This window comes from Cucurbita maxima, unplaced genomic scaffold, assembly GCF_002738345.1.
Source record: "Cucurbita maxima cultivar Rimu unplaced genomic scaffold, Cmax_1.0 Cma_Scf00042, whole genome shotgun sequence".
NCBI classification, from domain to species: Eukaryota; Viridiplantae; Streptophyta; class Magnoliopsida; order Cucurbitales; family Cucurbitaceae; genus Cucurbita; species Cucurbita maxima.
In genome coordinates this window covers 1,074,063-1,098,017 of record NW_019272058.1, presented here as the reverse complement: position 1 = coordinate 1,098,017, position 23,955 = coordinate 1,074,063, and the positions used below count along the sequence as shown (strand labels likewise).

General features: G+C 35.7%; 1 non-coding gene across 1 annotated transcript; it reads right to left on the bottom strand.

Annotated features, from left to right (window-relative positions):
• Positions 1-14,402: 14,402 nt before the first annotated feature.
• On the bottom strand, positions 14,403-14,542 carry LOC111469956. Its single transcript, XR_002714960.1, has one exon. It is a non-coding gene; the product is annotated as a small nucleolar RNA Z247 (small nucleolar RNA).
• Between the last annotated feature and the right edge of the window lie 9,413 nt (positions 14,543-23,955).

The following is a 23,955-nucleotide window of genomic DNA, read 5'->3' as shown; positions in this document are numbered from 1 at the left end:
TGACTCTTTTGAAGAAAGAGCCACACATTCGAACAGCTCGAAACATCTCGGTAGCTCTGAGAACTCTAACACACACAGGGAAGGACTTGTCGAAGAGTTAGACATTAAGCAAAAGATCATGCTAAAACTCTTCAGCGATTTGACAAAAGACTTCAGGACATCTACACCAAAAATCCATTGTCGTTGTCGTTTAGCGATTATGATATCTGGCTTTTACCGAGCAAACCTAGGTTCGATTCTCGACGATGGAATATTATTTTTTTATTTCATTCTATTTTACCGTTTGTATCTTAGATTAAAAAGACTTTTATGAACTTGGTACCTTTGTTAGAGTTATGTTATAGATATTTGGTTCAATTTCAATAACAGGGGTTAAGGTGATTCAAATGATTAATGCGATAATCCAGTCGTTTTCGAGGTCTCTCTTGTTGAATGACATCATGGTTGAGATGAGCACGTGATTCAAATGGTTAATGCGATAATCCAGTCGTTTTCGAGGTCTCTCTTGTTGAATGACATCATGGTTGAGATGAGCACGTGATTCAAATGGTTAATGCGATAATCCAGTCGTTTTCGAGGTCTCTCTTGTTGAACTACATCATAGTTGAGAGGAGCACCCGAGTGAGTTTGACAAGTTGGGCTATAGAGAACCACACCTCAAGCCAAGTTCATGTGGCTTAACAAGCTTAAAATCCAAGCACACAACCCCTTAAATGGAAACTGGGATGCTAAGGAATTAAAAAGCTTTATTTTTTACATAGAACAATACTTGAAGGTTACTGGAACTTGCTCATAGGACCTAAGAGTTACGTTGGTCGCAATGCATCTCATGGATGATGCAAAACTATGGTGGCGCTCGAAGGTGAATGGTAAAAAAAAAAGGTCATGCACCATAAACTCATGGGAAGACTGTTGATGGAATCGACGCTCCTCTGGATGGGTTGCCAATCAAGGACCCTATGTTTGATGTCGATCCTTTTGAAGAAAGAGCCAAACGATCGAACAGCTCGAAACGTCTCGGTAACTCTGAGAATTCTATCACACACATGAAAGGACGTGTCGAAGAGTTAGACATTACCCAAAACATTATAGTAAAACTCATTAGCGATTAGACAAAAGACTCCAAGACAACTACACTTAAAATTCATTGTTGTCCTACGGTTTGTATATTTTGCTTTCACATACGAGATTCTGGTTTAATTCTCTGAAATGGAATATTATTTTCTTATTTCTTTTTATTTTATAGTTTCATCTTTTGTCACCAATTATATTTAAACTTTGTCTAAGTTTGAGAGGCACTTTAATGGTCAAGTTCAATAGTATCTTAGATTAAAAATACTTTTATGAACATCGTACCTATGTTAGTGTTTTGTTAGAGATATTTGTTTCAACTTCAACAAGTGGGGTTGAGGTGATTCAAATGGTTAATGCGATAATCCGGCTATTTTTTAGGTCTCCCTTGTTGAACGTCATCATGGTTGAGATGAGCACCCGAGTGAGTTCGACAAGGAGACCCGAATTTAAACTTTACCTACGTTTGAGAGGCACTATAATGGTCAAGTTCAATGGTATTTTAGATTAAAAAAAGTTTTATGAACTTTGTACCTTTGTTAGTGTTACTTTGTACCTTTGTTTGTATTACTTTGTACCTTTGTTAGTGCTATATTATAGACATTTGGTCAAGTTCAACAAGTGGGGTTGAGGTGATTCAAATGGTTAATGTCACTTTATTTGATTCAAATTGTTAATGTGATAATCCAGTTGAACAGTTACCAGTTATTTCCAAGGTCTCTCTTATTGAACGCCAACAAGGTTGAAATGATTGAGATGAGCACCCAAGTGAGTTTGACAAAATTGAAATAAAATGAAATAAAATCACTCAAACAAATCAATAAAATTGAAAAAAAAATAGCCTTATGACACTTCCTTCAACTCGAAGGGGTGGTAAACCAAGGATTCCTTCGTCTAAGACCCATGATCCAACTCTCAACATGAAAATGATAAGCTATAGAATCATTCCAAGAACCTTAATGGATGGGTTACAAACTCACATTACCAATCTCGCTGGACGTGTCGCCACTATGAAATTAAAATAATAAATAAAATTTTCTAACCACTATGAAATGATGCTTGCAACTTCATCCGCTACTTCAACCGTGCAAATATTTACTTTTGAATCTCCAAATGGTCTTGACTCAAACGAATCAGCTAGTAACACATGAAATGATGGTTGAACCTAAACTATCCAATTTTGTAGATGAAGTATGAATGCTTGTTGAATCTTCTTGGCCTTGGGTTGTGTAATATGTCCAGTTGGAACACCGTGATTTTTATCATCATCCCCCACTTCAAAAGGATTCGTCCTCGAATCAAAAAAATCATCACCTACATCAAAAGAACTCAACTCAGTAACATTGAATGTAGAATGTACACCGTGATTCTTATCATCTATCCCTTTCTTCAGGATTCGTCCTCGAATCAGAAAAATCATCACCTTTATCAAAGGGACTCAACTTAGCAACATTGAAAGTAGAATGTATTGACAATTTTACGGGAAGATCAATTTTATTGTTCCATGCAATAAAATGAGTCATTTTACTAAATGTCTTATAGAGCATCTATAGTCAAATAAAGAATTAGGAATCGACGCTATCTATAGTCAGGTTGTGCGAAACAGGTGTGGTGAACATTGAGATCGAACACGTGACCTTCAAATCTTAAATTTGACGCTCTACAAACTGAGATATCCCCGCTAACATTAAACATGAAAGTTTTTAAGTAAAGGTATTTCCGCTAATTAATTGAAATTTTAGAAAGAAATAATCACTAATTTTAAATTGAAGAGGCAAATTATGCAAGATCGAACATGAGACCTTTAGATCTTCAATCTAACGCTCTCTCAACTGAGCTATCCACGCTAGTTCAATTTAATTTTAAATAGAAATAATCACTCATTTTTACTAAGATATTCAAGTTATCTAACTTGTATAAGGTGTGGTGAACTAGAACACGGTAGGTATTTCCGATAATTCATTGAGATTTTAGAAAGGAATAATGACTAATTTTAGATTGAATAGTCGGGTTATGCAACTAGAATCAGGTGCGGTGAACGTGAAGATCAAACACATGACCTTCAAATCTTCAGTCTAACGCTCTCCCAACAGAGCTATCCCCGCTAATATTAAAATGAAAATTCATAAGTAAAGGTACTTCCGCTAATTCTTTATATTTAAAAAAGAAATAATCACTAATTTTAGATTAAATAAGCAAGTTAGGTTTTTAGATTGTATAGTCGGGTAATAAACTTGTATTAGATGCGTTGAACGTGGATAAAACATGTGTGACCTTCAAATCTTTAGTCTAACAATCTCCCAACTAAGCTACTCTTGCTAACATTAAAAATGAATATTCATCAGTAAAGGTATTGGGTACGCTTATGGAAATTCAACAAAAGGCAATAGTATTAGACCGAGATGCCAAATTTAAATCTCGCTTCTGGAAAATTCAACAAAAGGCATTGGGTACGCAGTTATAGTACGACATTCCACCCATAAACAGATGGTCAAACAGAAATGCTCAAGCAAATATTGGAAGACATGTTGAGGGTATATGTGATGGATTTTGCAGGAAGTTGAGATAAGTACCTACCCCTTATGAAATTCGCTTATAATAATAGTTGCCAAGCCACCATACAAATGGCCACATACGAGGTTCTCTATGGACGAAGATTTTGATCCCCTATCTTTTGGGAAGAAGGGGGAAAACGACAACTATTGGGCCAGAGCTGGTGCAAATTACCAACGCAGCAGTCCAGAAGATTAAAGCTAGGATACAAATCGCACAAAGCCGAGAGAAAAGCTATATAGACCTAAGGCACAAGGACATGAAATTGTAGGTCGGGGATCATATATTCCTAAAGGTTCCCCATGAGAGGGGTGCTCAGGTAGGGTAAAAAGGTAAGCTAAGCCCTAGGTTTATCCGTCCTTTTGAGATATTAGAAAGGATTGGATCTATGGCCTATAGAATCGAGCAATGCCTAAATTTGTCTGCAGTACGTAATATCTTTCATGTATCCATATTACGGAAGTATACCCTAGATCCTTCGCACGTACTGGCTCATGAAACTCTCTTCTTGAGAGATGACCTAATGTATAAAGAAGACACGATTCAAATAATAGACAAGAAAGTTAAAAGATTGAGAAACAAGAAAATCGCTCTTGTTAAGGTCCTATGGAAGAATCATAGAGTAGAAGAAGCCACTTGGGAAACAGAAGGCAAAAAGAACCTTGTACTCTGACCTATTTTAGAATAAGCACTTTCGATCACCGAAAGTTTTCAAAGGAGAGGAGAATTTGCAACACTCAAGGTCTCCAATAAGAGACAGTGTATAATCCCTACTAAGTTGTATCTAGAAGCAAAGAACAAGTAGAATTGAAAAAACATTGAGAAAATCGTACTTTTTCTAATTTTTATAAACTTCCCGAATCATTAAATTTTTTATAGAATAATAATTACAAGGTGCTTAAAAAAGGAAGGCTCCGATCAGAGAAGACTTTTCTGACAGAAGATTCAGAAAAATCCAGAATGAAATTATAGAAATTCTAGATGTTTCAATGGTAGTGGAAAATCTGTCTATAAATTATGAATTAGGGTAGACTATTAGGGGCAAGAAGCAAGCTTAATCGAGTACCCGATCGAGAGATACAAGTTTTTTGTTTTGGGGATCGTGTTTATGGGTTTACCTCAAATTCGAGAACTATAGTCCACTATTCATTTCCAAACTTGTTCCTGCACCTTCTAAATAAGTTTACCCATAAGTTTGGTGAAGGAAAGAGGTCCTCAAAGTGCTAGTAGGTTTTCACACGAATGAGTCCATGTTAGGTTACTCTCTAATGTTTTCCTAAGCTAAAACCTCAACTCCTAAAGCCTAACCCAAGACATTGTGTATAAACCTAGGTTCATCAATAATCCATGTACCAAGTACGTAGAACTATGTGAATAACATGCTAAATAAGTTTCTAGGATCCATACCCATAAGTAACCATTATCTGCCATTACGATGTGTACTAAAAGGCCCCTATTCCTCCTTAGGTAGGATATCCTTCAATATGTATCATGAGCTTGATGCTATAATAGGCCTACCTTTCCCACCAGCTAAACGAGATGTCCTGCACCACGATTTACCAATAGGATTACATGATTATGACGACACCACTCATGTGTTCATGGGGAGAAAATTGAAGGTTATTTTAGGGGAAGGTTTTCAAGATCAGTATATGATACATGACACGATTACCTCTTAGTTATAAGATCCTGTAAGCATACCAAGAAGTAATATCCTAGCTTAAGGTCGCGATTAAGACCCTATTAGTAGGCTACTTACTAAGTTTTACTCACTCCATGTTTATCATTTTTTTTTCAAGTAACTAAGAGTTGGCCGTGGATGAGAGCAGACTTTGGAGTGTGAGCCATGGACTAACCTCTGTTTTTAAAATAATATTTTTTTTTCTTCTTTTAAATCTGCTTCTTATTTTGTGTTGGTAACAAGTATGTATATGTAACACCCCAAACACGAAAAAAATTAGCTCCCATAAGAATAAGCCACTCATGAAAGACCCGAAGGATAGAAAGGAAAAAAATTAAAGTTTCAAGCAAGAACAAGGGACTTAGTCAATTGAATACCCTAACAAGTGATTTAAAGTAGTTAAAAGGCCTTTTAAAAAGGATTGGAAAGGAAAAAGTAAATGAAAAGGGCAAAAAAGTCATTTTATCAATTATAAAAAATCTTTCCCGATTTGCAATTCCTTATCTAGAAGGAATCTCAAGATTCAAAATAGAGGGGAAATGATCAAAAAGCAATGAGGAATTTGTAGAAAAATTATGGATGTTTTTCGAGAAAAATAATAATAAAATATTCAAAAAGTGGCAAATTACCAAAATACCCCTGAAAGAATGGATAATTAGAGAAATGTCACTCTAATTAGAATCAGAGCATCTATTGTGACCATCCGAGCAAAATCCTTTAAACTCAAATCTCAACTGATTCGATCTAGAACGAACACGCACGGATCATCACATCCAATGACTAGTATTCAAATCCAAGGTCGGTAAGGTTATGATTGGAGTTGATATCTCCGAAAAATTATCCAGAGAGTTCGATCTCTAAATAACGAAGATTCTAGAGCTCTCAATGTTGGTTTATGCTCCTCCTATAAAGTCTGAAGTAGGAGCAACAATACGAAATAAGAATCGAGAAAGGTTGATCTCCCAATCGAAGGCAATAAGCGTTTAGATTATGGGTCTCCTACTCTCAGATTTCTTCCAAATTCGAGAGCAATCATCCATCATTTCTCTTTGAATTTCTAAATAACGAAGATTTTGGAGCTCTCAATGTCGGTTTAAGCATTTTCTATAAAGTTTGAAGTAGGAGCAACAATATGGAATAAGAATCTAGAAAGGTCGATCCCCCAATCGAAGGCAATGAGCGTTTAGATTATGGGTCTCCTACTCTTAGATTTCTTCCAAATTCGAGAGCAATCCTCGACCATTTCTCTTCAAACTTATTCCTATAGTTTCTCAACAAGATTACCCACAAGTTCTATGAAGGAATAAAATGCTGAAAGTGCCCAGAAACCATTCCTCCAATTCAATCCGCCATTGAAGAACTTGAAGAAAAACTTGAAAATCCAATTTGAGGATACATGATGACTCGTCGAGCAAAAATGATTCCAATCAGTTTCTGCACCTCCAAGGAATGCTTCCATAGAAGACCACGAAGAAAAATAACCTCGAGAGCGTGCGGAATTGAAGAAAAAGGTTTCGAAATTAAATTGGGGATAAGAATCAAATTCATATCTACGATCTCTTTTCCTTCAAATTAAGGATTCCTCTAGCTTCAGAGGAAGAAGTTGAGTAAACTTGATGAAGGAATCGAGAGCTGAAACATTGTAGAACAAGCTATCCAAGTGATCGAAAATCTGGCATTTCGAGTGAGTTGCATACTGGGAACAATTTTTGGAAATTAAAGGTCCTAGACTCAAAGACATTCCTCCAAACCAATTCCTTTAGCTTGAAGAAAGGATATTGAAGAGGTTCAATGAAGAAATAGGGCCTTGAAACCCCTAGAATCGGCTACCGAATAAAAAATTCTTTGTTATCTCCAGCGATAAATCATATTTTGGATGAACTTTGGAAGCGAATATCCTAGGCTATGATCTACGAGAAGGTATCAAATCAATCCCTAGCCCTTCCTTGTAACACCCATCTTTAAGTTTCACCAAGAAATCAAGGAGAGAAATGCGGTAAATATGGCTGTACAGGCCGAGTTTCAGATAGCGGCGACACGAAAAATGCGCATCTTCTTCCTATTCAGAGAAAGAAAACGATGATATGGCCAGCTCAACTAAACTATCAAAGTCAACTCAAAATTTGACCTTTTCTCGGGTTTTCTCAATTTTAACCCCATTTCAGATTGATTCTCATAAAAACATTATGGTTTCAACAGTTTCTCATTCTAGTACTGAGGCCGAATATAAGGCAATTGCTGATGCCACTTCTTAATTAATATGGATCCAAGTTCTCTTGCGTGAGCTCGAGATCTCGCAAGCGCGAGCGCCTAGCCTGTGGTGTGACAACATTGGTGCCACCTACCTATCCGCCAATCCAATCTTTCATCAACGAACGAAGCATGTTGAGGTTGATTATCACTTCGTTCGTGAACGAGTATCGACTCGTCAGCTTGATGTTCGACTAGTTTCTTCCAAGGATCAGCTCGCCAATATCATGACAAAGCCATTGCCAGCTCCTTCATTTAGCAATTTTAGGCGCAATCTGATAAGGTATTCAAATATATAATTTGACAAAAATTATCACAAGTTCACCATAAATAAAACCCTAGGGTTAAGCCAAAAAGCATCAAACACTAAATACTCTGACATTTTAGGTGATATTTTGCGAAGGAAGCTGATAAGGTCTTGAAAGAGCATGTGGTCATGTCTGACATTTTAGGTTAACAACATGGTGAAAAGAAACAAGAAATTCTGATACTGGTAATTAACTACAAACCTTTGTATAAGGTTTTAGAATAAATAAGATATCCAATCCAAAACAAAAATGATTTAATAAAAAGAATTTAGAGTCAAATGTTTTTATAAAATTCGATATGAAATTGAGATTTCGGAAAATTCTAATTTCATAAAAGGACAAATATAAAATAGCATTTAATGTCCAGTTTAGAAAATATGAGAGGAACGTCATGCCATTTAGCCTAAAAAACGCTCCATCCAAATTTCTGAAGATTATGAATGATATTTTCAATCCTTTAAAAAAATTTTAATAGTTTGTATTGATGATGTGTTGATATTTTCTAAAACCATTAAGATCAACACTTTAAACATCTACCTACATTCATTAAAGAAGTCAGCTAGTTGTGTCCATACCCAAAATCAAATAATATCAAACTCATATTTGTTTTCTTGGTTTTTTAATTTATTTGAGCCTTATAAAACTCATCCAATGGTCCATTGAGTTTGTCTCAAACTTTCGTGATGACGTATCCTAGAAAAGCCAACTTCAAAAATATTTTAGGTTCTCTCAGTTATTTGTCTTAAATCCTTCAAGATATCAGGCACATTTACAAATTCTTGATGAGTGTCTTCAAAATAATACAAACTCTTGATTTGTAAGGGATATCTCTACAACCCAAAAAAATCAAATCATTAGTCAAATAAACTCTATGCTTAAGTCTTATTGACCCAAGGGCAGACCTCATAGTGAAACATGACGCATCAAATATCCGATATGGAGGTATCTAAAATTATCAAAGAGGACAGTGAATCAATTATCATATTTCATTCAAAAGGCTCCAATAATACCATACAAATTACAAAATAGTAAAATATATATATATATATATATATATATATATTATTTCTATTGTACTCTGTGTACAAATTTTTTAAAGGAAATTTAAAAGCAATAAATCAATAAAGAATTGAGTGGCAATAAAATATCACTCGACATTGGAATGTAATTTGAAGACTTTTTTATCTTAGAGAGTTGAATTACATTTAAAATTATTTATGTTATGTCTTATTTTTTTCAATTTGTATTTAATAGCTTTTGGTAGTTTGTAGATGAACTACATTATGTTTGAATTATCTTTTTGGCATATTTAAATGCTTGTAATATTCAAGTTTGAAAACATTGTGGAATACAAAAACTTTGTGTTTGAAACCATTTGGGTGTTATGTTTCTTTCAAACCTTGTTTTAGGTTTGGTGTTAAAATCTATTCATTGGATTAGTCATGATCAAGCTAATTCTTGAGTGAGTCGTCTTGGAATCTAAGAGTGACAATCATAGATTCCAAGTTCAATATAAGAGTTATTTATCCTTCTAATCTACTCTTGGTTGTAATCAATTTGTTAAGTTAGCTTTCTTTGTTAAAGTTTGCAAGGATACTACGACCTCAAGCTATTTCATTGGTTTAAAGTCTTAACTCACAGTTATTTGGATTTTTCTTTCATATATCCTTAATTCATACTTGGTTTAGGGTTCATATAAAAATCCAAGCGATTTCTACAAGTATTTCTTAATAAAGAGTCTAAGGGGGCTACTTGCCTCGTCGTCGACGTTTGGGACCTCCACCTCCATTCTTGAGCTTCCAGTATTTAATATTTTTCTTTTGTCATTTTCTTTTTTTTGGAATAGTCTTATGTCTCCATTCCATTTGAAAATTGATATTTGTTGGGTAATTTTAAACTTATTATTTTTGTTTGTTCATTCCACCTAATTTGTAAAAAAAAAAATCATACCACTAGACCAAATGCTCTTATAGTGGATCTATCATTTTTAGTTTCCCGTGTGTATATGTTTTCCGCACCTCAATATATGAAATTTATCCACATATTTTTGTGCTTTAGAACTTATTATTATTGTCATGTTAACTTCACATGGTCTATCACACAGTTGAAACAGCATTGCCACTAGAGTCTATGCACTCCATTGGGATAGATATGTTAAAAATTAGGCCCCTTTGATAACTATTTTATTTTTTTATTTTTGTTTTTTTCAAAATTATGTATTTTATCCTTTTATTAAAAAAAAAACATTTGAATTTTCAGCAAAATTTCACTCCAAACTAAGTTTTTGAAAAATATTTTTATTTATTTATTTATTTATTATTTTAGTTTTCCAAACATAGATGGATATGGAGTGGCCAGTTTTCAAAACTTTCTTTGGAACAATATTTATATTGTAAAATGGGATTAACTTCCTTTAAGTTTATGTAGTTTCTTTTTATTACTATGTTTACTTCTATCTCATGTTACTCCATTTGTATTTACTTCGTTTTATACAAAAGTTCACCGTAATTAATAAATTCATTGTTGAGAGCCGAAAGCGGAACAAATGTACTCACGACACCAAAACCACTCAAGACATACAATATTGCACTCAAAAACTTGATTTTTCAATATCAGAAAGAATGACATTATATAGCCTTCTGCTAACCTAAAGATAAACTAACAAGCCTAAAAATATTAGCAAGACCTTGAGAATAGGTCTTGGTCCTAGAGAATAGGGCTTATGACTGTGTTTAACAATCTCCACCTTGTCATAAGATCTCCAAGTTGATAGCGAATTTGGTTGTTACCACGTCAACACACTACTCCTTCCTTCCGACGTTGATGAGATCCAAACAATGGCGAACTTTTCACGAGCGATCACCTTTGTCAACATATCAACAGGGTTATCAGCAGTTCCAATTTTTAGTAAACGAATATCCCCTTTGCTAATAATTTCTCGAATAAAGTGAAAACAGAAATCAATGTGTTTTGTACGAGCATGATGGACTTGATTTTTTGACAAGCAAATAGCGCTCTGGCTATCACAAAATACATCTATATGTCCCTGCAAAATACCCAAGTCATTGATCAAACCATGCATCCAAATAGCTTATTTAGAAGCTTCCGTTACTGCCATATACTCTGCTTCAGTGGTAGACAATGCAAAAGTAGACTGCAATGTTGAACGCCAACAAACAGGTCCACTAGCCATAGTAAATAAATATCCCGTAGTAGATCGTCGCTTATCCAAATCACCAGCATAATCAGAATCCACAAAACCAGCTACACGATTGTCAAGATTAAACATTTCTTGTTTTTGAAACTTAATACCAACATCAATAGTGCCAAGAATGTACCTAAGAATCCATTTTACAGCCTGCCAATGCTCTTTACCAGGATTATGCATATAACGACTCACCATGCTTACTGCGTGTGAAAGATCAGGTCGAGTACACACCATAGCATACATCAACGCACCAACAGCATTTGTATAAGGAATGTTCTCCATATACCTTTTGTCATCGTCTGAACTTGGACACATGGAAGCACTAAGCTTGAAATGAGGAGCAAGTGGAGTACTAACGGGTTTGGTTGAATCATTCAAACTAAATCTTGACAATACCTTGCGTAGATATTGAGACTGAGTCAACCAGACAGTACCTTTTTTCCGATCTCGCTCTATCTCCATTCCAAGTATTTGCATTGCCTAAGTCTTTCATTTCAAATGTTTTAGAAAGCTCATCTTTGAGATTATCAATCTCCACCTATCTCTTTGAAGCAATTAACATATCATCAACATATAAGAGCAAGTAAATAAACGATCCATCATCGAGACATCGATAATACACACAATGGTCAAATTGACTATGAGTATACATATGCTCTACCATGAAATGATCAAACCTTTTATACCATTGGAGAGGGGATTGCTTCACCCCATACAAAGATTTCTTCAATCTGCATACTAAATGTTGCTGTCCAACTACTCGGAAACCAACTGGTTGCGCCATATATATTTCTTCTTCCAAATCTCCATGCAAAAAGCAGTTTTTGCATCGAGTTGTGCAAGCTCAAGATTAAATTGCGCAACCAAAGCCAACAAAATTCGAATCGAAGAATGTTTTACCATAGGTGAGAAAATTTCATTGTAATCAATACCTTCTTTTTGTGCGTAGCCTTTAGCCACAAGTCAAGCCTTATAACGTATACCAAAAGGGTCTTCCTTTTTTGCAAAAACCCATTTACAGCCAATTTCCTTCTTACCTTTTGGAAGTTGTACCAAATCCCAAGTTTGATTTATCTCCAATGATGCTATCTCCTGATTCACAGCCTCTTGCCAGTGTAAGCTATCCGGGCTCTAAATAGCATCTTTGTAACTGTTAGGAACTCCATCAATCAAAGAGAAAGCATATGCTATCGTATCATCAAACCTTGCAGGTTTACGAATTACCCTTCGTGGTCTATTCTTGGCGATTGACTCAGGTTCCTCCACTCTTTCATTTACAAGGCTTTGCTCCTCAAGACTTTGCTCTTTCTGTTCTAAGACATCAAAGTTATTATTTATCTGATCAATAGGTTCTTCAGTAGGAGCAACCACATCAGGAGAGAACACCACCTTCTCCACCTGCTTCAATGCCTCGTCATTATTTTCAATTTTCTGCAAAAACATTCCAGACTCATCGAATGTCACATCTCGACTATTAACAATCTTACTTGTTTTTGGACACCATAATCTATAGCCCTTCACACCTTTGCTAAAGCCCATAAACTTGGTTTTTTTTGCTCTAGGATCCAGCTTTGAGTCTGTCACATGATAATAAGCAGGACACCCAAACACATGCAATTTATCATAATCACTAACAGGACTACCTGACCATACCTCAAGCGGAGTTCTCCCACCGTTTCCAGAAACAGACAAACGATTCACCAAGTAAACTGCATAACTGAGAGCCTCAGCCCAAAATGCTTTACTCAATCCTACTTGAGACAATATGCATCGAACCTTCTCTGTTAATGTCTGGTTCATTCTCTCAGCAACTCCATTTTGTTGTGGCTTACCAGGAACAGTGAAGTGTCGAACGATCCCTTCATCTCGGCATACTTTAAGGAATGGATCATAAGTATATTCTTCCCCGTTGTCTGGTCTCAGCCTTTTGATTTTCCTGTCCGTCTGATTCTCTACCATTTTCTTCCACTCTAGGAAGATTTGGAGAACCTCGTTTTTGTGCCTCATGGGATACATCCAAACTCTCTTCGAGTAGTCATCAATAAAGGTGATGAACCACCTCTTTCCTCCCAATGAGACATTCTTTGTGGGACCCCATACATCAGTGTGAACATAATCCAAAATGCCCTTTGTTTGGTGTATAGTTGTACCAAACTTCACATTTTTTTGTTTACCAAATATACAATGTTCACATAAATAAATTCTTCCAGTTGTGGCACCCTTAAGGACTCCTTGGTTCACCAGTGTCTGAAGCGCCTTCTCACCAGCATGCCCGAGTCGCATGTGCCATAATTTCGATATGTCTTGTTCTTTCGAACTTGCCACAGCAGCATGCCCAATTATTGTGGTTCCGTTGAGGTAGTATATGCTACCTCTTCTAGTTCCTGTAATTGCCACCAAAGCTCCACGAGCTACTTTCAAATTCCCTCCTTCCAAAATGATGCGATAACCACTCGCATCCAAAACGCCAAGTGTGATCAAATTTTTCTTCAAGTCAGGGACATACCTCACCTCTTTCATTTTTCGTATAACCCCATCAAACATCTTGATTTGTACTGAGCCGATTCCCATTATCTTGCAAGTACTATCATTGCCCATATAGGCAACCCCACCATTGAACTTTTTGAAGTCCAAAATCATCTCTTTGTTGGGACACATATGATAGGAGCACCCAGAATCAAGAATCCATTCACTGGTTTGGCTGACTGATAGGGAGATTGTCAAGGCATCATTTGTATCAGTGTCGTCATCTCTAACCACATTGGACTTCGACCCCTTCTCTTTTAAGATCGAACAATCCTTTTTCCAATGGCCTTTCTGTCGACAATATGCACACTCATTTTTATCAAGTGTTCTCCAATTGTCAGATCTACCTCTCGACTTTAATCGAGACTCTCCACATTCGTTCTTTTTCCAATTAGAAGTCCTTCCATGAGCAGTGAGAACATTTGAGCTAGAGCTTTGATACGTCTCCTTTTCCTTTTTTCGCATCTCATTGTTTATTAAGACATTTGAAACATCTTCAAAATCAATATTAGTGATAGGACTCATCCATCCTATGCCAGCAGCGGATAGCAGTATGCCCCATTTTGCCGCAGATCTAGCAGGAAGGACGAGCAGAAGGGCCACGACGATCACCAGCAGGACGAGAGGGTCATAACCTTGAGAACGACCACGACCACGATCCCTATGCCCACGATTCTTCTACGGACCACCACGACCAACATAATTGGCAGAAGATCCAAGATTTCACTGAAGTTCAGCACGACCAGTATAATTGGCAGAAGATCTCGGATTTAACTGAAGTTCAGCCTGGTATTGTAGTTGGCGAGCTTCAAACGTCATTAGATGTGCAAACACATCATCAAGCGTGAAGGCTTCACTCTTGGTAGTCATTGAGGTGACGAAGGGATCATAGTCAGGGCCAAGATAAGCGAGAAGATACGCGATCACATCATCATCCTGCAAGGCAGAGCCGGCGGTGGCCAGCTCGGTGGCCAGCCCTTTGATCTTGCAAAAATAATTTGCAGCAGATTGATCTCGTTTCTTGGACGTGGCAAGCTCAACACGAATATAAGTAGTGCGAGCACGAGTTGATGACAAAAACATCCGCTGCAGGGTATCCCACGCCTCCTTGGACATAGTAGCGACAACTACATCGTGAAGAATCTTCTCAGACATGGAGGAGAGAAAGCCGCTAAGGACCTGTTGATCCTGATCATACCACTAATATAGGCCGGATTAGAGACCAGCTTAGCACCAGTAGCAGTTGAGGAAGGGACCAGCTTGGCAGGTGCGGCATTGGTGCCATCGAAGTAGCCCATAAGCTTCGTACTCCGTAGGTATGGGAGGAGCTGGGCATGCCATATGATGAAGTTGTTTTTCGTTAGACGAATTGTGACAGCATGGTGTGGAGGAACTGGGCCAAAGGTCGCCATGGTAGTTGAGACGGTATTGGAGATGGTAGGTAGGGAGGAGGAAGAAGATATGGTAGACATTTAAAAAATAAACGTTGGCTCTGATACCATGTTAAGTTGAATGGCACAATGATTTAGTAACAAACCATGAAATCATTGATTTGGTAACAAACCAGTAAAACATATATTTGGTAACAAACTAATAAACCACTATATTATCTTACTATATACAGATATGATCGATACTACGTTTAACAAGGTTGAGGTGATTCAAATGGTTGATGTGATAATCCAGTCATTTTTAAGATCTCTTTTGTTGAACGCCATCATGACTGAGATGAGCACCCAAGTGAGTTTGACAAGCAGGGTCGTAGAGAACCACACCCCAAGCCAAGCTCATGTTGGGCAACAAATTCAAAATCTAAAAACACAAACCCTTAAATGGGAATCGGGATGCTAAGGAATTAAAAACATTATTTTTTACGTAGAACAATATTCGAAGGTTACAGGAACTTGCTCATAAGACCTAAGAGTTACGTTGGCCACAATGCATCTCATGGACGATGGCGTTCGAAGGTGGATGATATAAAAAAGGGTCATGCATCATAAACTCATGGGAAGACCGTTGATGGAATCGAGGCATTCAAAGCTCCCCTGGATGGGTTGCCAATTAAAGACCTTACGTTTGATGTTGACTCTTTTGAAGAAAAAACCGCACGATCGAACACCTCAAAATGTCGTGGTAGCTCTAAGAACTCTATCATACGACCTGAGAGTTGAAGGCTATAGGAACATTCCCATATGACCTGAGAGTTACGTTAGCCGCAATGCATATCATGGACGATGTAAAACTATGGTAGTGCTCGAAGGTGAATGGTATAAAAAATGGGTCATGCACCATAAACTCATGGGAAGATCGTTGATGGAATCAATGCAATCAACGCTCCCGTGGATGGGTTGCCAATCAAAAACCTAACATTTGATGTTGACTCTTTTGAAGAAAGAGCCACACAATTGAGCAGCTCAAAAGGTTGCGGTAACTCTGAGAACTTAAACCCACACAGGGAAGGACGTGTCGAAGAGTTAGACATTAAGCAAAAGATCATGCTAAAACTCTTCAGCGATCTAAAAAAAGACTTCAGAACATCTATACCAAAAATCCATTGTTGTCCAGCGGTTAGGATAGTTGGCTTTCACCCAGTAGGATTGGATTTGATTCTTGGCAATGGAATATTATTTTCTTATTTCAGTTTATTTTATAGTTTCTATTTGAGATTAAAAAGACTTTTATGAACTTTGTACCTTTGTTAGAGTTATATTATAGATATTTAGTTCAATTTCAACTACTGGGTTGAGATGATTCAAATGGATAATGCGATAATCCGCCTATTTTCAAGGTCTCTCTTGTTGAACGACATCATGGTTGAGATTAACACCCAAGTGAGTTTGACAAGGAGACCCAAATTTAAACTTTATCTACGTTTGAAAAGAACTATAATGGTCAAGTTCAATGGTATTTTAGATTAAAAAGACTTTTATGAACTTTGTACCTTTGTTAATGTTACTTTACGTTTATTTGTGTACTTTGTACATTTATTTGTGTTACTTTGTACCTTTGTTAGTGTTATGTTATAGACATTTGGTCAAGTTCAACAAGTGGGGTTGAGGTAATTCAAATGGTTAATGTCACTTTATTTGATTCAAATTGTTAATGTGATAATCCAGTTGAACAGTTACCGGTTATTTTTAAAGACTCTCTTATTGAATGCCAACAAGGTTGAAATGATTGAGATGAGCACCCGAGTGAGTTTGACAAAATTGAAATAAAATCAATAAAATTGAAAAAAATTGGAAAAAAATGAGCCTTATGACACTTCCTTCAACTCGAAGGGCGGGAAACCAAGGATTCCTTTGCCCAAGACCCACGATCCAACTCCCAACATAGAAATGATAAGCTATAGAATCATTCCAAGAACCTCAATGGATGGGTTACAAACTCACATTACCAATCTCGACAACTGGACGTGTCATCGACGTTAGAAAAAACGACCGCATCAGAGCAAGTCATGGGGATAGAAGATCTCGTTGAAGGATGATAGACCAACCATAATCTTCAGCCCAATGACCCAAGCTTTTGTAGAAGCAAGAACCCTTGTATTAAAAAATTACCACCTCCTTATACAAAATTTGGATCAACCAAGAGATAAAAGCTGGAATTAGATTATGAGATCCAAGAATGAGAAGCAAGATTTTAAACCTTTTTCTAAATTGAGTGACTCCAAATCAAACTTGATCAAGGCTTGATTAAATGACTCAGATGCAATCTACCACAAGAATTACATGAAACTTAGAAACGACAAAGATATGCTCACATTTCTATAAAGGGGAACGTCTCAACTTGAGAGATTAATTTCATTGATCACAAATGTGCTTTTACATAATAATTTGTGGGTATTTATAGTCTCCCCAAAAAAGAACTTAGTGACCGTGATTTAATCTCGATCCTTTTAAATCTCCACAGAAGACGAAGTCAATTTGAGCATTACAAACTTTATGAAATTAAAATAATAAATAAAGTTTTCTAACCACTCATGAAATGATGCTTGCAACTTCATCCGCTACTTCAACCGCGCAAATATTTACTTTTGAATCTCCAAATGGTCTTGACTCAAACGAATCAGATTGTAACACATGAAATGATGGTTTAACCTAGCCTATCCAATTTTGTAGATGAAGTATGAATGCTTGTTGAATCTTCTTGGCCTTGGGTTAATAGGTCCAGTTGGAACATAGTGATTCTTATCATCATCCCCCTCTTCAAAAGGATTCGTCCTCGAATCAGAAAAATCATCACCTACATCAAAAGAACTCAACTCAGCAACATTGAAAGTAGAATGTACACCGTGATTCTTATCATCTATCCCTTTCTTCAAGATTCGTCCTCGAATCTGAAAAATCATCACCTACATCAAAAATACTCAACTTAGGAACATTAAAAGTAGAATATATAGACAATTCTACGGGAAGATCAATTTTATTATTCCATGCATTAAAATGAGTCATTTTACTAAATGTCTTGTAGTGCATTTATTGTCAAATAAAGAATTAGGAATCCACATTTTACTAAATGTCTTATAGTGCATTTAGGGTCAAGTAATGAATGATCTTTAGTCAAATAAATAATTCATCAAGAAATTTATTTAGGCTAATTCATTGAAATTTTAAAAAGAAATCATCTCTAAACTTAGATAAGATAGTAAGTTATACTACATGAATCAGGTGTTGTGAAGGTGGAACGAACGAACACGTGACCTTCAAATCTTCAATAGTACGCTCTCCCAACTAAGCTATCCCTTGTAACATTGAAAATGAAAATTCTAGAATTTTAAAAAGAAATAATCACTACATTTAGATTAAATAGTCAAGTAATTTTAAAAATAAATAATCATTAATTTTAAATTGAATATTGAGGTTATGCAAGTTAGTCAACTTGAATCAGGTGTAGTGAAAGTGAATCAAACACATGATTTTCAGATCTTCACTGACGCTCTCCAAACTGAGCTATCCCCGCTAACATTAAAAATAAAAATTCATCGGTAAAGATATTTTCACTACTTCATTGAGATTTTAAAAAGAAATAATCACTAATTTTAGATTGAATAGTCAGGTTATGCAACTTAGTCAACTTGAATCAGGTGCGGTGAACGTGGATCAAACACGTAACCTTTAATGAAAACTCATTAGCAAAGGTATTTAGCTAATTCATTGATATTTTAAAAATAAATAATCACTAACTTTAAATTGAATAGTCAGGAGTCAATTTATGTGACTTGAATCAGGTGCGGTGAAGAAGGTGGATCGAACATGTGACCTTTAGATTTTCAGTCTGACGCTCTCAAACTGAGTTATCCTCGCTAATATTTGAAAACAAAAATCTTAAGTAAAGGTATTTCCGCTAATTCATTATATTTTAAAAATAAATAATCATTAATTTTAGATTGAATAAAGTTATGCAACTTAATGGGCTTATGCAACGTAAACCAAGTGCGGTGAACGTGGATTAAACATGTAACCTTCAGATATTCAGTCCCAACTTAGCTATCCCCGCTAAAACTAAAAATCAAAATTCATGAGTAAAGGTATTTCCTCTAATTCATTATTCATTGAAATTTTAAAAATAAATAATAACTAATTTTTTATTGAATAGTTAGCTTATGCAAATAGAAACAGGTGCGATGAATGTGGAGATTAAACACGTGACATTCAAATCTTTAGTTTGACACTCCTAGCTTAAGGTCGCGATTAAGAACCTACTAGTAGGCTACTTACTAAGTTTTACTCACTCCATGTTTATCATTTTCTTTCAAGTAACTAAGAGTTGGTCGTAGATGAGAGCAGACTTTTGAGTCTGGGCCATTGACTAACCTCTGTTTTTAATCTAGTATTTTTTGTTCTTCTTTTGAGTCTGCTTCTTATTTTGTGTTTATCACTGAGTATGTATATGTAACACCCAAAAATGAAGGAAATTAACTCCCATAAGAATAAGCCACTCATGAAAGACCGAAAGGATATAAAGGAAAAAAATTAAAGGATTAAGAAAGAACAATGGACTTAGTCAAGTGAGTAAACTAACCAGTGATTTCAAGAAGTTAAAAGGCCTTTTGAAAAAGGATTGGAAATGAAAAAGTAAATGAAAAGGGAAAAAAAGCCATTTTATCAATTATAAAAAATCTTTCCGAATTTGTAATTCCTTATCTAGAAGGAATCTCAAGATTCAAAATAAGGGGAAAATGATAAAAAAAAAAAAAAAGGGTGGAATTTGTAGAAAAATTGTGGATTTTTTTGAGGAAAATAATAATAAAATATTTAGAAAGTGGAAAATTACCAAAATACCCCTGGAAGAATGGATAATTACAGAAATGCCACTCCAGTTAGAATTAGAGCATCTACCTTGACCATCCGAGTAAAATCCTTCGAACTCAAATCTCAACCGTTGGATCTCCTCCAAAATTTGATATGATCTAGAACGAACACGCACGGATCATCACATCCAACGACTAGTATTCAAAGCCAAGGTCGATAAGGCTATGATCAGAGTTGATATCTTCAAAAAATTATCCAGAAAGTTCGATCTCTAAATAACGAAGATTCAAGAGCTCTCAATGTCGGTTTAAGCTCCTCCTATAAAGTCTGAAGTTTGAGCAACAATACGGAATAAGAATCGAGAAAGGTCAATCCCCCAATCGAAGGCAATAAGCGTTTAGATTATGGGTCTCCTACTCTCAGATTTCTTCCAAATTCGAGATCAATCCTCCATCATTTCTCTTCAAACTTATTCCTAACGTTTCTCAACAAGATTACCCGCAAGTTCTATGTAGGAATAGAGTGTTGAAAGTGCCCCGAAACCATTCCCTCCCAATTCAATCCGCCATTGAAGAACCTCAAGAAAAATTTGAAAATCCAATCCGAGGATACATGATGATTCGTCGAGCAAGAATGATTCTAATCAATTTCTGCACCTCCAAGGAATTCTTTCATAGAAGACCACGAAGAAAAATAGCCTCGAGAGCGTGCCGAATTGAAGGAAATAGGTTTCAAAATTAAATTTGGGGATAAGAGTCAAATTCCTATCTACGATCTCTTTTCCTTCAAATTAAGGATTCCTCTAGCTTCAGAGGAAGAAGTTGAGTAAACTTGATGAAGGAATCGAGAGCTGAAACATCGTAGAATAAGCTACCCAAGAGATCAAAAATCTGGCGTTTCGAATGAGTTGCATACCGAGAACGATTTCTAGAAATTAAGGTCCTACACTCAAAGACGTTCCTCCAAACTAATTCCTTTAGCCTTAAGAAAGGATATGGAAGTGGTTCAATGAAGAAATAGGGCCTTGAAACCTCTAAAATCGGCTACCCAATAAGAAATCCTTTGTTTTATCTCAAGAGATAAATAAGATTTTGGATGAAATTTTGAAGCGAATATCTTAGGCTACGATCCACGAGAAGGTATCAAATCAATTCCTAGTCCTTCCTTGTAACACCAATCTTTAAGTTTCACGAAGAAATCGAAGAGAGAAACTCTATAATTGTGGATGTTAAAATATTTTTCATCGGTCTCCATCATTAGTTGTGAGTGGCTCTAGAGTTGACAATGGTGTTCCTTACTATTTTGTAATTTATTCCGACCTTGACATACATAATATATATATTCATTTAATTATAACACATATGATTCATGGAAGAATTGTAACTCTTATGCTCATTAATGGCTACTACCTAAATTATAACCTAAAGTTGATACTTGATGTCCAATTAGCCAACCCTAAATTTGTAATCATTGTAGATTGATTGAAATTACATTGGAAGTAGTTTAAACTCCTAGTACCTTAAATGAAGTTGGTCTCTTCTAATAAAACATGAATTTTTCTTTAATATCATTAATACAATTATGCTTCATATTGAGCCTACCAAACATGACACTAAAAATACGTTCAATTTAACTCCATTTTATTGTCATCTTAAATGACGTGTATGATATATTCTTGATTTACCTTGATATTTCATATTAGTTAAGCTTTTTGCAAAATCACAATTAGACAACAACAAAGATGAACTTGGGTCGGTTTATTATTTTAAATAAAATTTCTTTCTCCAATCTTATTCCTAATAACTCTTCAACTAAATTCATATTATGCTAAGAAACAAAATTTTTACTCAGCAAGAAGTAAAATATGCCACTTTAACTAAAATTTCATCCAAACAAATTTTATGGTTAGAAATTCTAGTGTTCATCCATAATATACAACCACTACCTAAATTATGACCAAAAAAATTTGAAAACATAAGTTGTAGTTGAAAATTACATAAAACAATCCCCTAAATCCAAGAACTCGTGTCCAATTAGTCAAACCTAAAGATAGTAACTAACCTAGAGTAATTGAAGCTCCACATGAAGTAATTTAAAGTTTCAATTACTTAACTAAAGTAAACTACTAGACCATCAACTTTTTGTTTTATAGTCCAACAACCACTCAAAAAAATAGATTTTAAACTTGAGAGGAAAAAAAAATGAGTAGGTATTAAAAATGTTGCATTTTTTTTTTAAAGGGCATTTGGTCTAGTGGTATGATTCTCACTTAGGGTGCGAGAGGTCCTGAGTTTAATTCTCGAAATGCCCCTATGTTCAATTCTCAAAAAATGAGCCTTGAAGAAAGCAACTAAGTATAATATTCTTGCTCTTCATATCATTTTATCTTTTCCACTTTATGTGTCTCAAATGTAACTATCAAACTAAAATTTCATATCATTTTATCTTTTCCACTTTATGTGTCTCAAATGTAACTATCAAACTAAAACTGATCTAAAAGTTAATAATAATAATTGCTCATGAATTTCATTAACAAAGAAAATAAATGAAATAATGAAGATAGATTCCATAAAAAACTTAATATATAGTCCATAATAAGGGCATTTGGTCTAGTTGTATGATTCTTTCTTGGGGTGCAAGAGGTCTCGAATTCGATTCTCGAAATGTCCCTCCAAAAGAAAAAAAAAAGCACAATTTTTGAAAGAAAAATACATGAAAAGAAATAAATAATTATCAATGGGGCCTAACCCAAAGTTCATATATATTGAGGCACGAAAAATATATGGACTAGCAACTAAGAACTTACTACAAACGCATTTGGTCTAGTGGTATGATTATTGTTTTGGGTGTAAAGGTCTCAAGTTCGATTCTCAAAATGCCCCCAATAATATTATATCAAAATGAATTATGCAAGATAATATGATTTAAAATGTGGTTTTTAAACATTGAACCAAGAAGATGAGAATAGAGAATCAAACATAATCTTGGAAGAATAAAGATCGTTTCCTTTCGAGCCAGACTTTAAAAAGAGCATTACACATATTGTTCTATTGTATTCTTTCTAGAAACTTTTTATTATGTGGTCAGGAAGATGCGCCCAAATAAGCAATGATAAGTTTCAGAGAGCCATAGGTTCGAATCCTATCACCTTGATGTGGTATTCTCAGGGGCCGAAGTGCAAAGCCCTATAGCCTATCTGTGGTCAAGAAGGCAGGCTAACCGTGCACACTGAAAAAAAATGAAGATCTCCTTTTCTATCACACGTAGAATTGTCATTCTTTTGTCTTTTGAAACTCCTTACCTTATTAGTCATCAGACAGGTTTTTGGTATCATATATCAAGATAATTATTATGAAAAACCTATTCCACTAGTGTGACATAGAGACCCTTTTTTTGTGGTATCAGTCATGCTATTTGAATAGCCTGAAGTCATCATAGCCTCTCCACCGGTTCCGAAGACTCCTTTGGCATCAATGTGCTCCAATGAAAGAGATCAGACCCTTTCCTGAACCAGAACTGGGCACAAAACACCGAGGTAGAAAGTTGAAAGCGAGCTCTTTTCGCATATACGCAATCTCGAAGCCCAATTAGCTCACGAACTGTCTCCTCGACTCTGGCGAGTATGAGTGCTTGGTAAGAGAGAATGTTGAATGAGAAAGACATTCGATTATGGCAACATTCGCAACTACCAAAGTGCCCTAAACCTAGTAGAGATCTTCGTAACGATAATGGAACTTCAAGCCCATTTAATCAATCCGCTTTGTACCTTATTGTTGACCGAAACGGATGCACGCCAGGCCCAAATTCTTTCTCAATCACTCGGAGACGAAAAGAAGATCAGATCTGAAGTTTACGAATCGAAGAGAAAGTGGATCTGAGTTCTACACGCTTTTATTTTCAAAAGCTTCGCTTGCCTACGGTACTTTATTCAAGATGTGCAACAATACGGTCATCTCTCAGCCGTGTATAGAGAATTCATTGATCATTTCCTTGGTGGATAACACAAATGACAACGCTCAGATTCAATCTTTTTGTTTAATTCGTAAATAAAACAAAAAATGCGGTTAAATATATTGTATATATGTAGTGCATTCTCCCTAATTT